The following is a 14,362-nucleotide window of genomic DNA, read 5'->3' on the forward strand; positions in this document are numbered from 1 at the left end:
AAATTCTCCTCCACAGAACATGTCTATAATTTGTGGGGAAATGCCAGGAAAGTTACATACGTGGGGGTCTGTAGGGTAAAGAAAATATCAGGCTTTTCTGCCCTTCCGCCATCAGGATAGATGATGGATCCTTGTCCTGAATGCATGCCTGATGGCGGGCACCTGGAATAGGGTGTGGGCATAGGTAGATGGGATTCAGCTGAGCTAAGACTGTGCTTTTTAAGGGCGGCGTCACTGGGACGCCAGCAGCAGCAGCAGCAGCAGCAGCACCAGTAGCAGCCGAAGCAGAAGCCAAAAGAGAAGCCGAGAAGCGGCAGAACAAACGCTAGAGAGCCCAGATAGAGTGAAGACTTGCTGGGGGCTGGGAGGCTGGCAGGCACCAGCACCCCTGCCTGCCATATGCCTGGTGAACCCCAAATAAAAAACCTGCAAAACTACTGAGGACTCTGACTCCTCCTTTACCCGGTCTGCATGGGATCAAAAAACCTGCACTGTGGCCAGTCCAGCCCTTTACAGGGTCCTACTCAAGGGCACAGGGGTTCCGGAATCGCCTTCTGCGGTGGTGCCTCTTTTCTCTGGCTAGACTTTCCTTTCACTGCACCCCGGGGTATTTTGAAGATGGCTTCTGGGGGGCCTAGGGTGGGGGCGCCCTGGGGCTGGGCGCTGGCGGGGCCCAGGTCTCAACGCTCCACAGAACAAGCCCAGGGACGGGCCCAGCCGCCCCGGGAATGCTTTCCGTCGACACCAACATGGCTGCAGCCTTGCAACCTGCGGCCGCCTGGCTCCGTGATCTGCAAGGATCCGCCAGCCACCGAGGTGCCAGTCGGGTGCAGCCACACCGGCTGTGGCAGCAACAGCCCAACGAGTCCGAAGCCCGAAGCCTTGGGTTCAACCTGGGAAGAGGAAGCCCATAACAGGAACATTGATGCTGAACTTGGGAGGCCCCGAGACTGTGGGAGACGTGCACACCTTCCTGAGGCTCTTCCTGGACTGGGACCTCATGACGCTGACTTTTTAAAACAGGCTGGCACCGCTCATTGCCAAAGGCCAAAACCCCCAAATTCAAGAGCTGCACAACAGGATTGGAGGTGGATCCCCAATTAAGATGTGGACCTCCAAGCAAGGAGAAGGCATGGTGAAGCTGCTGGGCGCCTTGTTACCTGAGACAGCCCCTCATAAATACTACAGTGGGTTCTGGTATGTCCATCCAATAACAGAAGAAGTAATTAAGAGATGGCGAGAGGCGGCCTGGGCAGGACCATTGCTTTCATGCAGTATCCACAGTACAGATCCTCCCCCACAGGCAGCAGCTTAAATGCCATTTGCAGATTCTATGAAGAAATGGGAAAGAAGCCCACGATGAAGTGGAGCACCACTGACAGGTGGCCCACACATCCCCTCCTCATTTATTGCTTTGCAGACAACATTCGGAAGGAACTGGACCATTTTCCACTTGAGAAGAGAAGTGACGTGGTCTCTCTTCTGTGCTCACTCACTGCCAATCTCTGTGGTCAACAGAGGAGACCCCTATCCTCAGGAGGTGGGCGCCACTGTACAGAGAGTGATGGATACACTGGGCTTCTCCAACCCCTACTGACTGGTCTGGCAGCCCAAGGTTAGGCCAATGCCTTGGCTGGTACCACAAATGGAAGACAGGGGGAGGAAGAATATCCTTTTGGTTCCAATTGCATTTACCAGCGATCACATTGAAACACTGCATGAACTGGCCATTGAGTGCTCTCAAGTTCTAGCCTAGGAGTGCGCAGAGCTGAAAACATCCGAAGAGCAGAGTCTCTTAATGGAAATCCATTGTTCTCTAAGGCCCTGGCCGACCTGGTGCCTGCGCACATCCAGTCCAGCTCTGCTCCAAGCAGTTGACGCTGAGCTGCCCACCCTGTGTCAGTCATGTCGGCAGAGAGACCAAATCCTTCTTCACCACTCAGCATCTGTGACCCCCGACATGGAACCCGTGGGGTGTAGGCAAATGCCCAGCCTCCAGATGCCTCCGATATGGAGCAGGATGTATTTAGAGATTGAGGAGGTAAGTTTCATTAGTTTATGGACATCCTTTGGGTACAAATCATATGATTTCTTGAGGAATAGACTCCCAAATCCTTACTGAGGGTTTTTCTATTTTATATACCTACACAGTAAGCATTTATAGTTCCTCTCTCTGGGTAAAGCTACAAATTGGGAATGTCCACTAAGCTACTGGGGAAAAAAAAGAATTTTAACAATTTATCTTATGAGATGCATACCTATTTTAAATAGAGGTTTTGATTTTATTGTCTGAAATCCTTCCCACGAGGGATCGAGAGTACCCTCCATGGATTGTGTGAGGGGGATGCATTTACAGCCTGTGCATATTATCACTAACCTTTCCCTAAGTCTGTGGGCTCAAATGCCCGGAGGCCAAATAAGCCATTTGAGCCCTTCTGTGTGGACCTCACTTTCCTCAGCACAGAGCCAAAACTAGTACTGGTTTTGAAAATGCTTTGATACCCCCCAGGCACACAGCCTAATATACCTGTCCTAGCCTTGGTCATACCTGCCCTGGAGCCTTGGGATTGGGGGTGGGGGGAGCTGTGGTACCATAGGAAAGCAGCCCCCGACATCACTGGGACTCCAGTGAAGCTTTCCATCCAGCATTTTCTTTGTCTGGGTTGAAGGTCTCCTTTCTGCATATATGTTTGAAGAATTATTTTAGAAAAATCAATGATGTTTCATCACCTTGAAATCTTTCTTAATTGGCAATTTTTATTGCAAATATTTTCTAACCATGCTATAGGGGATTTGGAACATAGAGAAAAGTAACTGCTCTAATGCAATAACTATTAATCATATCATTGCAATTTGTGTCATTCTTTTCCTATGGATATTTTTAATGCCATTGTAACCTTGAGTTTGTGAGTGAAAAGTTGTTCTAAAGATGTAAAAATAATGTATGATCAGAATTTGATCTTCTAGACTTAGATTTAAATAGATTTAAAAAAAAACTCTCTGCTAGATCCTTTAAAAAAAAAAATTTGGTTTCTGGGGCGGAGCTGAACTGTGAGAAAAGGAAAAGATAGTGACCTTGCCACTGGTCAAAAGCATAGAAAAGAAGGTGCCTTTGTGGTTGGAGTAGAAAAGGAACAGAGGAGCAGGGAGATGTCTGGACTTGGGCTCCAAGACTGAGTTCTGTTTAGTGGACAGTGCAAGGCTCTGCTCTGTTCTTCCCAAGATCTGTGGCACAGCCCACGCTACTCTCAGTGCTGTTGAATGAGCTCATTTTCTAGAGGGGTTCAGGGAACAATCCATGTCCTGGTTACATTCCCCCAGTATCAATACAAAAGCCAGTCCAACCCCAAAATCAACAGGCTTGAAATCGGGTTGAAAAGCTGTGAATAGTGTTCTGCTTTCTGGAAGTCAACAGTGGCTCATTGACCTCAAATTCTTTCTTGTGTAACTCAGAAGGAGAATCTGTTTTATAGTGAACATGTTAGAAATAAAATATGGCATTATAAATTTGAATCCATAAAATATCCAACACCAAGAATGATCCCTCATGTGAACTATGGGCTTTGGTGGTAATGAAGTGTCAGCAGAGGTTCATTAAATGCACCCCTCTGGAGGGGAATGTTTACAATGAGAAAGGCTGTGGGTGTGTGGGCTGGGGGTCCATGGGAATTCTGAACCTTCTGCTCAGTTTTGCTAGGAACCTCAAATTGCTCTCCAAAAGAAAGTGTTTTTTAAAAAAATGCTCTACTTGTACCCTGCTTCGTTTCATTTCCTACCATTTCTTACTATATGAATAACTTTTTTTCCTTATCTCTTATCTGATTTACTGGTTTAGCTTTCTCCCTCACTAGGATGTAATGGAGGGATTTTCTGTTTTTGCCATTGTATTACTAGCACTTCGAAGATATTTGGTACCTAGTAAGTGCTCAATAAACATGTGTTTCACAAACAATAAATATGTGTTCAACAAACAAACAAATTATTGTAAGACAATAAATATTCAGGACCTGAAATTAATGATTTTTGGCATAATGCAATATATTGGTAGGCATATGAACACTTTGTATCTCTGAGACTCATTTCCCCAGAAGCCAATAAATCCCAGTCAGCAGTGAACAACCCTTGAGCTGAAGAATGTACCTGGCCCACCTAGTTAGTTAGGCACATTATCTAATGTGTATGTAGTTTGTGATAATCAGTATCGTCTTTGATCTAATTTAACCATGAAGATAGCAACTAGAAAGCTGTTTGCTTGTTGCCATTTCTCTAGTAGGCATGGAAATTAACATTTTAATGACCAAAAGGCAGTGCCAACTATTTTCATCCACAATTTCCTATTTAATGGTAATGAATATTCACATCTCTATAGGAACAACAAAGCTAGTTCTTTCATTTTGACTGAATGAAAGTTTGTTTTTATATTCATTCAGCTGGCTTGGCTACAAAATAAAATCCTGGGTAGAGTATTTCTAACTGTTCTGGAGATAAATGGCTAAGGTTTATCAAAGTGGACTTGTCGGTGGTATGTAGCCAATAAATCTCAATTAGTCTAGAGTAATTCTGCATTATAGCTAGAAATCAGGGGTTCATAGATAAATTCCTTGGTACAAGGGCTTAGTGCTTCCTACATTTTATCCATTGTAAGTGCTTCCTATGTTTTATCCACTAGTTTCCCTTATATTTATCAATTATTTAGGATGCTGGGAAGAGAGGCAACACGGCAATTGGCAGGGACTCATTTCCTTGTTTTCATTCCATTCTTGAAGACTCTCTTGCTCTGCGAATTTTCTTTATGGGTGCTGAACTTTGTGTGTGATTAAGACTCCCCCAAATTGAATGACAATTGGCCATTACCCTTCTAGAAAGGAAAATTGATGTAAAGATATACCTCTAATTGCTCTCCCTGCTTTCCTCTTCCATGTCATACTCAGCACAGCTGCCATAATACTCCACTCAAATCCTAGCTGTGACCACTTCACTGTCCTGCATAGAAGCTCAGAAACCCAAGTCTCTCCAACTCTTGGAAAATCTGACCTGAGGTTTGTAGCATGGCCTTTGATGCCTGTTGTTGTCACAGTATGATTTTCTCCTCAAACTTCATGAGACCCTTTGTGGATTCTAGATTTCCCCCCTTCCCTGTGTTTCCTCTTCTCCTCTTTACTAAATATCCTTTTCTGTCCCCCATATCCCCAGAAACTGCTTGCAGTGTCCTCCTTTTTTTGCAAAGTTTCCTAGAGACCTATAATCATATATGCAGTTGAGGTATTTTCTATCTCTCAGATTGATGTTGAGTTCTGCCTTTTAATAGATTTAATTATTTGTATCTTATTACCCTTTCAAAATTATAAGCTTGAAACCGAGTCTCATTCATCAGACTCCAAAACTACATTCTTTCCACTGCTCCAAATTGCTCCTTTCCTTTGGAGGAACAGCTAACCACTTGACAGTGATGCGTCTCCTTGAAATGGGATATGTTCAACTGGTATTATCCTGCTTTTAAATATATAGGTACCCCTCAGTTCTGTCTTTTGTCACCCACTAAAAAGCTGAGTCACAATGATAAGACCCCCCTGCAAGTGCCAGCACATAGTAAGAATGGTCAGTGAAGACCATCTGCATCAGTCCATCCTCCTTAGCCAAGCAAGTGCATTTGCAGAAAGGGCTGAAGAGCTCCCGTTCTGTGAGGCATGTGTATTAGTTACCTGTGGCTGCTGTAACAAATGACCACAAACTAGATGGCTTAAACAACAGAATTTTATTCTGTCACAGTTCAGAAGGCCAAAAGTCCAACATCAGGGTGTTTACATGCTCTTTCTGAAGGGGAGAAAGGGTTCTCTGTATAGGGGAACCTTCCCTGCTTCTTCCTAAATTTTGGCTCTAAGTGTTCCTTGCCTTGTAGATACCTCACCCCAGCCCTCCTCTTCATATAATATACTCCCTATACATCTCCTGCATCTGTCTTTTCTTTTGTAAAGATACCAGTCATATTGGAGTGAAATCAATCATCTTCATTTGATTAAACCTAGAAAGACTATTTCCAAATAAGGTCACATTTGCAGATCCCAGGGGGTAGGACTTGAACATTTTTTTTTTTGGAGGGGGACACAATTCAAGCTCAACAGAATTCAGAACGCTTCCCATGCAGCTTGCTACTGACAAAGACTCACATAATTTCTGTACTCAAGGCACTGAATGAGTAAAACTTCCCCTCCAACCTCTAGTTGAGGGAAAACATTAACCCTGAAAGCCTTGAAGAAGCAGTGATTCTTTTTTTCATATTGACCTATAATTTTTAATTATTATTTTAAATAATGGTGGAAAATTGAGCATCTTAACCATTTTTACATGTCAGTTCGGAGGCATAGAATACATTGTCTTGCGACCACCATCAACATCCACCTTCAAGACTCTTCATCTGTAAAACGAAAACTCTGCACACATTAAACACTAACTCTCCATTCCCTCCCCCCCATGATGGCTTTTTAAAATTGGGAATTTATCATTAATGACTGGTTATTGAGTGACTATCACCCATGGAGATACACACACACACACACACACACACACACACACACATTTGGAGAGAGAGAGAGAGAGTAATCTAAATTGTAAGTGAAAGCAACAGTTCTAGTGATAAACTCTTCCCCACAGACAGGTACAATAAGCTAGCCAGGCACAAGTGAGAAGAGTTTCACACCGCTTGTCCCAGAATGTGACCCAATTCCCTCATTTGACTGATGAAATTATTGCCTAAGCCAGAATGACTAGGGCCCCCTCGGGGATGTGTGTGATAAATCCTCATGGGGAAGTGTTACTGGCCCCATTTGAAAAGTTCATTCAAATCAATGCTACAAACATTTGTTTATAACTCTGATCTGTGCCAGACACAATTCAAAGCACTGGGACCCAGAAATAAATAATACCTCTCCAGCTCTAATTACTCAAGTCTATCATAGATACAAATAATTAATACCAGGAAAGGAAGGAGTTGGTCCACTCCTTCCTCTTTTTCCCTCCTCTGTTTCACTGGTCTCTGATCCCTGATATGCTGTCCTTGACACTGGGGCATGGCTTTGTAAAGAAAGATGATGCAGAGGAGGTATCAAGGAGACACTGGAAAATGTGGACCTAAAGCTCAAGAGAATTTTGTGTTGGAAAGAATGGTTCAAGAGCAATCAGCTCGAAGCTGTCAGAGGACATCCGGTGGATATTTTTCCTCTAGAGTGCCGTGTCTGCTGCTTCTATAGCTTTTCCTGGCTTGAAAGAGTACGTGTTCCCTCATGGAAGCATTGCCCACACAGAATGGTTCACCCTTCCTGGGATGCTGGGATACACCCTGAATCTTTTCTGTCTGTCCGTTCTCTAAAGTTGGCATTACATGTCAGGTCCTCTCTCTTGGTTTCTTTGTGTCTCCCTGGATCGTCTCATATAATCCATGGCTCAAAATGCCATATAAAATCTGATGCCTCAAATTTAAATTACCAACACAGATTTTATCCTCCACTTCAGAATCACAGATCCAATTTCCCACAGAGACTTCCTCATAGATGAGCTGCTGGCATTTTCCTTGAGCATGTCTAAAAGTTACCCACTTCCCACTTCCAAATCTTCTCTTCATCCCAAGGATGAATCATCCTGAGTTTAAGGACTTGACCAAAATGAAAAATGGAGAGCTATAGGGTCTCTGTAATGGGTATAAGGTTTTGGTTCACAAATAGAGTAAACTGGTACTAGGTAACGAGGAACTCTGTTGAGTAGTTAGTACCTAGTACTAGCTACTACAGGAAAGCACCTCCTATAACACCTGCAGAAGTAAATAAAGTTGCCTAGGAGCCTAATTATTAGAAGCTTAGCACAATGTTTCACATTATGAAAGAGAAAGCCCCATGGTGATTCAGGCCTGCTTCTTTTTGGATCTTAGATCCAAGCTGCACCAGGAAAGCTGTGACCTCAGGGTCCCAAACATTGTATTGTTATCACTCACAGCTGCACATTCATAGGAAGTAGAGTCAACAAGAGTCTAGGAGATGATCCATTACAGGTGTGCTGAGAAAGCCTGCTGGCTTTCTTTTTGAACTTGGTAGGGGTGGGGTTTCCTTCTGGGGCAATAACAATATTTTAGAACTAGATTGAGGAGCTGACTGTACAACCAATATTGTGAATATACTAAGTACCACTAAATTGCTTACTTTAGAATGGCTAATGTTATATAAATTTCACTTCAATTATATCTTTAGAAAATCCTGTCTGTTGATAGGGTATAAGGTTTTGGTTCACAAATAGAGTAAACTGGTACTAGGTAATGAGGAACTCTGTTGAGTAGTTAGTACCTAGTACTAGCTACTACAGGAAAGCACCTCCTAACAACTGCAGAAGTAAATAAAGTTGCCTAGGAGCCTGATTCTTAGAAGCTTAGCACAATGTTTCACATTATGAAAGAGAACTCACACTATGAAATTGAACTCTCCTCCTCCAACAATTACCTATTTCTTTTGTAATAGATCCCATGTGTTATAAGGCTCTGTCTACTTCTCTCACCTTTTTTGTAATCCTGTGTTACTCACTCACTGTAGACCAGTCACAGACTTTTGGTTTCTCAAACACACGAAGTTTGTTTTCACCACAGCAGTTGCTCATCCCTCTTCCCAGAATGCTCTTGTGTTGGCTTTGTGTAGGGCCATTGTCTCCTTGTCACTTAGTTCTCCTCACCAGGCTCCCAAACTCTGCCTTCTTCATTAGAGCACTGAATGTGCTGTGTTCATGCCCCAGGGATGTTCCACAGCAGATGTTCTCTGACCCCCAAATAGCCTTCTTCTTTCGGGTTTCTTTCCCCAGTTTGAGCTCTCAAAACCTCCCAGACATCTCACACAAAGTCTGAATGACTGATTTGTTGGACTGAGAAACATGGAATCCTGTGACCAAATAAAAAGAAACAGGAGATGGGAGATCTGGGTTCCACTGATCTGATGAGATCTGCTCTCACCGTTTGCTGGGACTCAGACAAACCACATCCTCTTATACAGCCCGTGTCCTCATCTACAAGATCAGGCAGTTGGAGTCAGAATCACCATGGTCTCACTGTCTCTAAAATTCTCTGACTCCTGAGCAGTTTTCAGGTTCTTTATTACACTCTTCAGGATATATGATATAATTCTTTGTAAGCTCAGGTCTTTTAGACACGACTGATCAACACATCATGGATTTTAATTTTGCTATGTTTTGTGACTGACAATCATTGACTCAATTCTTTCTTGTTAAAAACAAAATTAGCCTTGTTTGCATTTGTAAAACTGAGTTAATAACCTCTGTGTAATTGAAAGCACATGGTCTTTGAAACCAGGTAGTATTGTGCTTTTAATCTGCTCCTTCCAATACTAGCTGTGTAACATGGGGCAAATGACTTCCCCTCTCCGAGCTTGGATCCCTTGTTTGTAAAGAATGACTATAAAACTCTTCGTGCAGTAGCTGTCAGAGGAAACAGCCAGCCAGGAGAGGAGACCTGTGAAAGGCAGTCCACAAAGACTCATTCCTTTTTTAAAGATTTATTTATTATGCATACAAGAGCTAAGGTACAAGCCAGAGGTGTTGGGCGGGGGGTGAGAGGACTCACCAGAGACAGAGTGGGGAACAGAACAGGCAGATCTACCGAAGTACACTGCTGAGGGGAGCAGTGGGCGAGACAGGAGAGGTCTACTGTGCCATGTGGGTTGCTCTCTCGGATCGAACTCATGCGCAGAGTCTGCGGACAACTTCACAGGCTGTGTCTTAACCCTTGCACCCCCAGGGAGGCCTAAAGATTCCTTTACTGCTCTCCTTTCCCTTTCACATTTAATTAAAGAATATTTAGAAACCAAAGAGATAGTATCACTGAAATATTTTTGTATTTGTTTTTCACATTTGGATTGGATTTGCATAAGATAAAAGATTACAGAAAATTCCCCTCAATATGACATGGAAGCTTGCAATAATGACAACCTATGTTCATCTCATAGGTGCTAGAAATAAGTTTCCCTTTAGCGACTTTACAGTAAGGCTTGTCTAGTTACTTGCGCATTTTGCTCCAAGATTAGCTGCCAGAGAGTTCATCTAGAACCAGAATCTTTTTTTCCTGCTTAAGATTTTGTGGCACACAATTTTAATACTATTAATTTACTATTATGAATTATATAAAAATAAGAAAAAACCCAAAACACGATACATTTGCTTAACAGGTCATATTTATTTAGTATGTTAAATAGCATGACATTTACAGCAATGGGATTAAACTAAACATTATGCTTGCCTTTCCTCAGTTAATTATGAACAATAGCTTTCCCACTCAAAAAATATCAACACTATCATCACTTTTCAGTTGCTTATTATTAAATTGTATGGGTGTAGAAAGATATTTAGCCAATCCCCATTATTGGTCATTGTGGCATTTTCAGTATTAAGAGAATCCACAGAATGACTTTGAAAGAAAATTGATCCTGAAAAGACAAATCTTAAACAAGAGGAAAGAATAGATTATAATTTTAGTGAACTTTGGAACCCATTCTTCCAAGCTTATGGAACCCTTTCTAATTGCAGTATAAGCGAGAGAAGGACTAAGGGAATTTCTGCAAATGCCAAAAATTCTGCAAAAAAAATTTCTCCCTTTCAATGTCTTTGACCAGGAGTCAGCCAAATCCAGTTCACACCTGTTTTTATATGGACTGGGAGCTAAAAATGGTCCTTGCATTTTGAAATAGTTGGAAAAAAAATCAAAAGAATAGCAATATTTTGTGGCACACAAATTATATGCATTCAAATTTCAATGTCTATAAATAAATTTGTTTTCACCTCACATGGTTACCAAAGTTTTCTTGAAACACAGTCGTTCTTATTTATCTACATATTATCTCTGGCTGTTTTTGTGCTATAGTGGTAGAGTTGAGCAATTGCAGCAAATACCATATGGCCTAGAGAGTCTAAAATATGGCCCTTCATATAAACAGTGTGCTAACTCCTACTAGGGCCTGTTTTCTGCTTAAAATTGAAATGCATCCTGTTTACAGTTTTATCTACTACTCATTAATATCTGGGGCTTTATAATAATTTCTAGACTTGGAGAAGTCTGGGCTTGGGGAACTACCTCTGCCATCGATGAACTTACGTGACTCATTTTTCTTCCCAAGCCTCAGTTTCCCTATCTGTAATAGGCAAGTTAAACTAGATTTATAAGACTATCCCTTTGACAAATATGTTCTTAGTGCCATCTGCATGCCAGGTTCCTCGTAACGTTTATGACATGGGACAATATTCTGAAGTTTTCACTGAGCTGCAAATTACTATTGACAAAATAAGGAAACAAAGTCTGCCAGTAGAGACGTCAGAAGAGACCCCAGCAATTAAGTGCAGGCAAATGACACCTCCCCTGAAATTAAATTGAGAGTTTCAAGGGACTCCAAATTCAGTGATTTCTTCCATAGGAAACTTTAAAGAGAAAAAGGTCTATCTTGTGCCAGTATCTTCTCATCTATTAACCTTTTGTCCACACCGATCTTCTAAAAGAGTGTTTCCTGAAACTTACACTCATAAGCTGTGCCAACTCAAAAGGAGACCGCCTTATTTGATGGAGAGGAGCTATGGATCCATAAATGTTTCAGGTCTTTGTGACTTTCTGATTCAATAATCACTAACTGAGCTCCTGATGTTGTGCACATCTGTGACATGGGTTGCCCTGTGTTGGAGGAAGATCCTGATGTTATTTCAAAGTCTAAAATTGCTAAAATTCCTATAGCTCTCTGTACCCAAACAGTGCTCCTTAGTGGATACCAGTTTGGGTAGACTTTCTGTCTTAACCAATTCTTGCTGACTTTTCCTAGACTTCCCAGGCATTGTAAACCAAAGACTCTTTGAGGTCATGAAAGTATTTTTATAATTATAATAAAATAATAATTGCTAATATTTATTGAACACCTACATTCTAGGGTCTGTGTTAAGTAACTTGTATGCATTGTTGCACTTACTCTTCATAATAACCAAAGTAAACAGAATTATTTACTTTATTTTCAAATTAAGAAACCAAGATGCAAGGAAGCTAAGTAACTTGTTCAAAGTTGCTCAATTAGCTTGAGATACCCCAGAACAGAATCTAAATCTGACTGTGAAATCTTTGCTCTTAATGTTAACCTATACTATAGTTTTACTACTTTATCTCCTTAAATGCATACCCTCCCAAATCCTTCAAATTGCCTCTACTTTCTGCAGTGTGATTCAATTTAATGCAACTAATATTTAATTTTATACTCTAGGTTCCAATGAACAACCCACTGCTAACTATCTTGAACAATTTTCAGCTAAACTTTATGCTTATGTCTTCATTAAAAATAGCTGGTTTGCAATACCCACACGAAAGTTCTCTTATCTTCATTTTGATGTAGTATCCCACATCCACTAGACACCAGTGTATCTCCTAACATCAGGGACGCTCTTAACTTATCTTGATCTGCAGGGCTTTGTACATTGCAGGTGTGTAGACAAGAAAATTACAGTATAGGCACAGCCTGGAGCCCCTCTTGATGGCTCCTCGCTCCCCCACAGCCCATGCTGAGCACTTGGCCTTAGACAACCATAATTGATGGCGTGATCCTCATTTTTTTCTCTCTCTGGTCAAAATCACAAAAATTTATCACCCAAAATTCTGAAGGGCTAGAATTCTGAAGGGTCCAAGATCAAGGTGCTGGCCAGTTCAGTTCCTGGTGAGCACCTACTTCCTGGCTTTCATGGGGCTCCATTCTACATCCTATGATAGAGTCTCTATGATCTCTTTCTTTACTATTTGACCCAAGAGCAGTCAGTGCATGCTAGCAACTTATGAATTAACCTAGTTGCCACAAAAGACTATCAAAATAGGGGTAAATTATAGTCTAAAAAATTGAAATCAGGAAATGTAGACAGATTCCCCCAATCAGCAACAGAAGCCAATTTTACAATGTTGTGAATAAAGGAAGTATTAGGCCCTATGAATGCATCAGTGGTCTGAACAGAACAAATAAATGATGTAGAGGGAGGCATGAAGAGTAGGGGGTTACAGAGTTAGTAGGTAGAAGCAGTTGCTCTTAGTGAGCTTGGGTTAATTGGGGGATTACAGTGATGATCCTTGCAGCCTTGAATTCTCAATGAGCTTCTAGATAGTCCATAGTGGAGACAGTTCTTGGATTTTCATGAGACTCAAGTCTCTCTTGTCATATGTATCTTTACATTGATCTTACATGACTGGAAGTAGCTTAAGTGAGTTATATTCTTTGGACTCTAGAAGTCTTATATAGGAAGCATCGAAGATTATTTGGTGAACTGTCTGAAAGACTGAATGATAGCCTTCAGCTATCTGTAGTTTCCTGTGTGGGCCTTTGTGGGAACCTACATTTTTTCCAGCTGAAAGCATAATTGGCACTAGAAACACTGGGCATCAGACAACCTAAAAAACTTGTGTGTTAGCTATGCATAAACCATATGCAATTCTGCAACAAGATCACCAAGGGCCTTATACACCAGGCTAAGAAGTTCAGGTTCCACCCTTTCATCATAGTAGTTGCCAAGGAAAAAAATAAAAACTTTGCTGAAAAAAAATGGAATCACATGGTAACAGCAACCTTTTAATTTTTTATTTTTTTTAAAGATTTATTTATTTATACAGTAGCTGGGGTACAGCTCAGAGGCGCAGGAGGGTGAGAGAATTCACCAGAGACAGAGCGGGGATCAGAAAGGCAGACGGACCTAAGACACTACTCAGGAGAGCAGCGGGGGAGACAGGAGAGGTCTGCCACGCCATGTGGGTTTCTCCCTGGCCGGCCAGGAATTAATCCCGTGCTACAGTGGCTGCGGACAGCTTCACAGTGTGACGCTCAACCCACTGCGCCACCGGAAAGGCCCGGCAACAACCTTTTTATAAATAGTTACTGTGTTGAGGCATCTTCCCAGATTTACCATGGCAAATTTGGGACCTTATTACTGTCATTTCCTGATGTGATAGAAAGGCCAGACTGATACCATTTTAGCAAAACATCCATCTCAAAATAAGTATGAACCTTCGTCAGCCACAGTTGTCCTCAGGGGGTTGGTAACCTTTGCAGTTGGACATTGTTTCATTTCCCTGGCCATGATCCTGTTCTTATTAAATGCTAGTGTATAGATGCTGGTAAGGTTTTTTGGTATCATCCATCCCTCATTAGCTGTGCTAGAAACATGTGAAACAGGAGTTGGACCATCTTTGTGAAGGCTGATAGGACTATGACATGAGTTTGTCACTAGAGAACTCTAAGAACAGATCCACTCTGGGAATAGGCCACCTCATGTGCTCCTCTCAGAGTGTCCAGCAGGGACAGTTAATCGAGTTTGT

At 41.9% G+C, this 14,362-nt stretch overlaps 1 pseudogene across 1 annotated transcript; it reads left to right on the forward strand.

Moving 5' to 3' along the window:
• Positions 1-728: 728 nt before the first annotated feature.
• Positions 729-1,952, forward strand: LOC311174135 (ferrochelatase, mitochondrial-like; annotated as a pseudogene). The gene has a single exon. The product of its transcript is annotated as a ferrochelatase, mitochondrial-like (transcript).
• Positions 1,953-14,362: the final 12,410 nt, after the last annotated feature.

This window comes from Talpa europaea (assembly GCF_964194135.1).
Source record: "Talpa europaea genome assembly, chromosome: 7".
Taxonomy (NCBI): domain Eukaryota; kingdom Metazoa; phylum Chordata; class Mammalia; order Eulipotyphla; family Talpidae; genus Talpa; species Talpa europaea.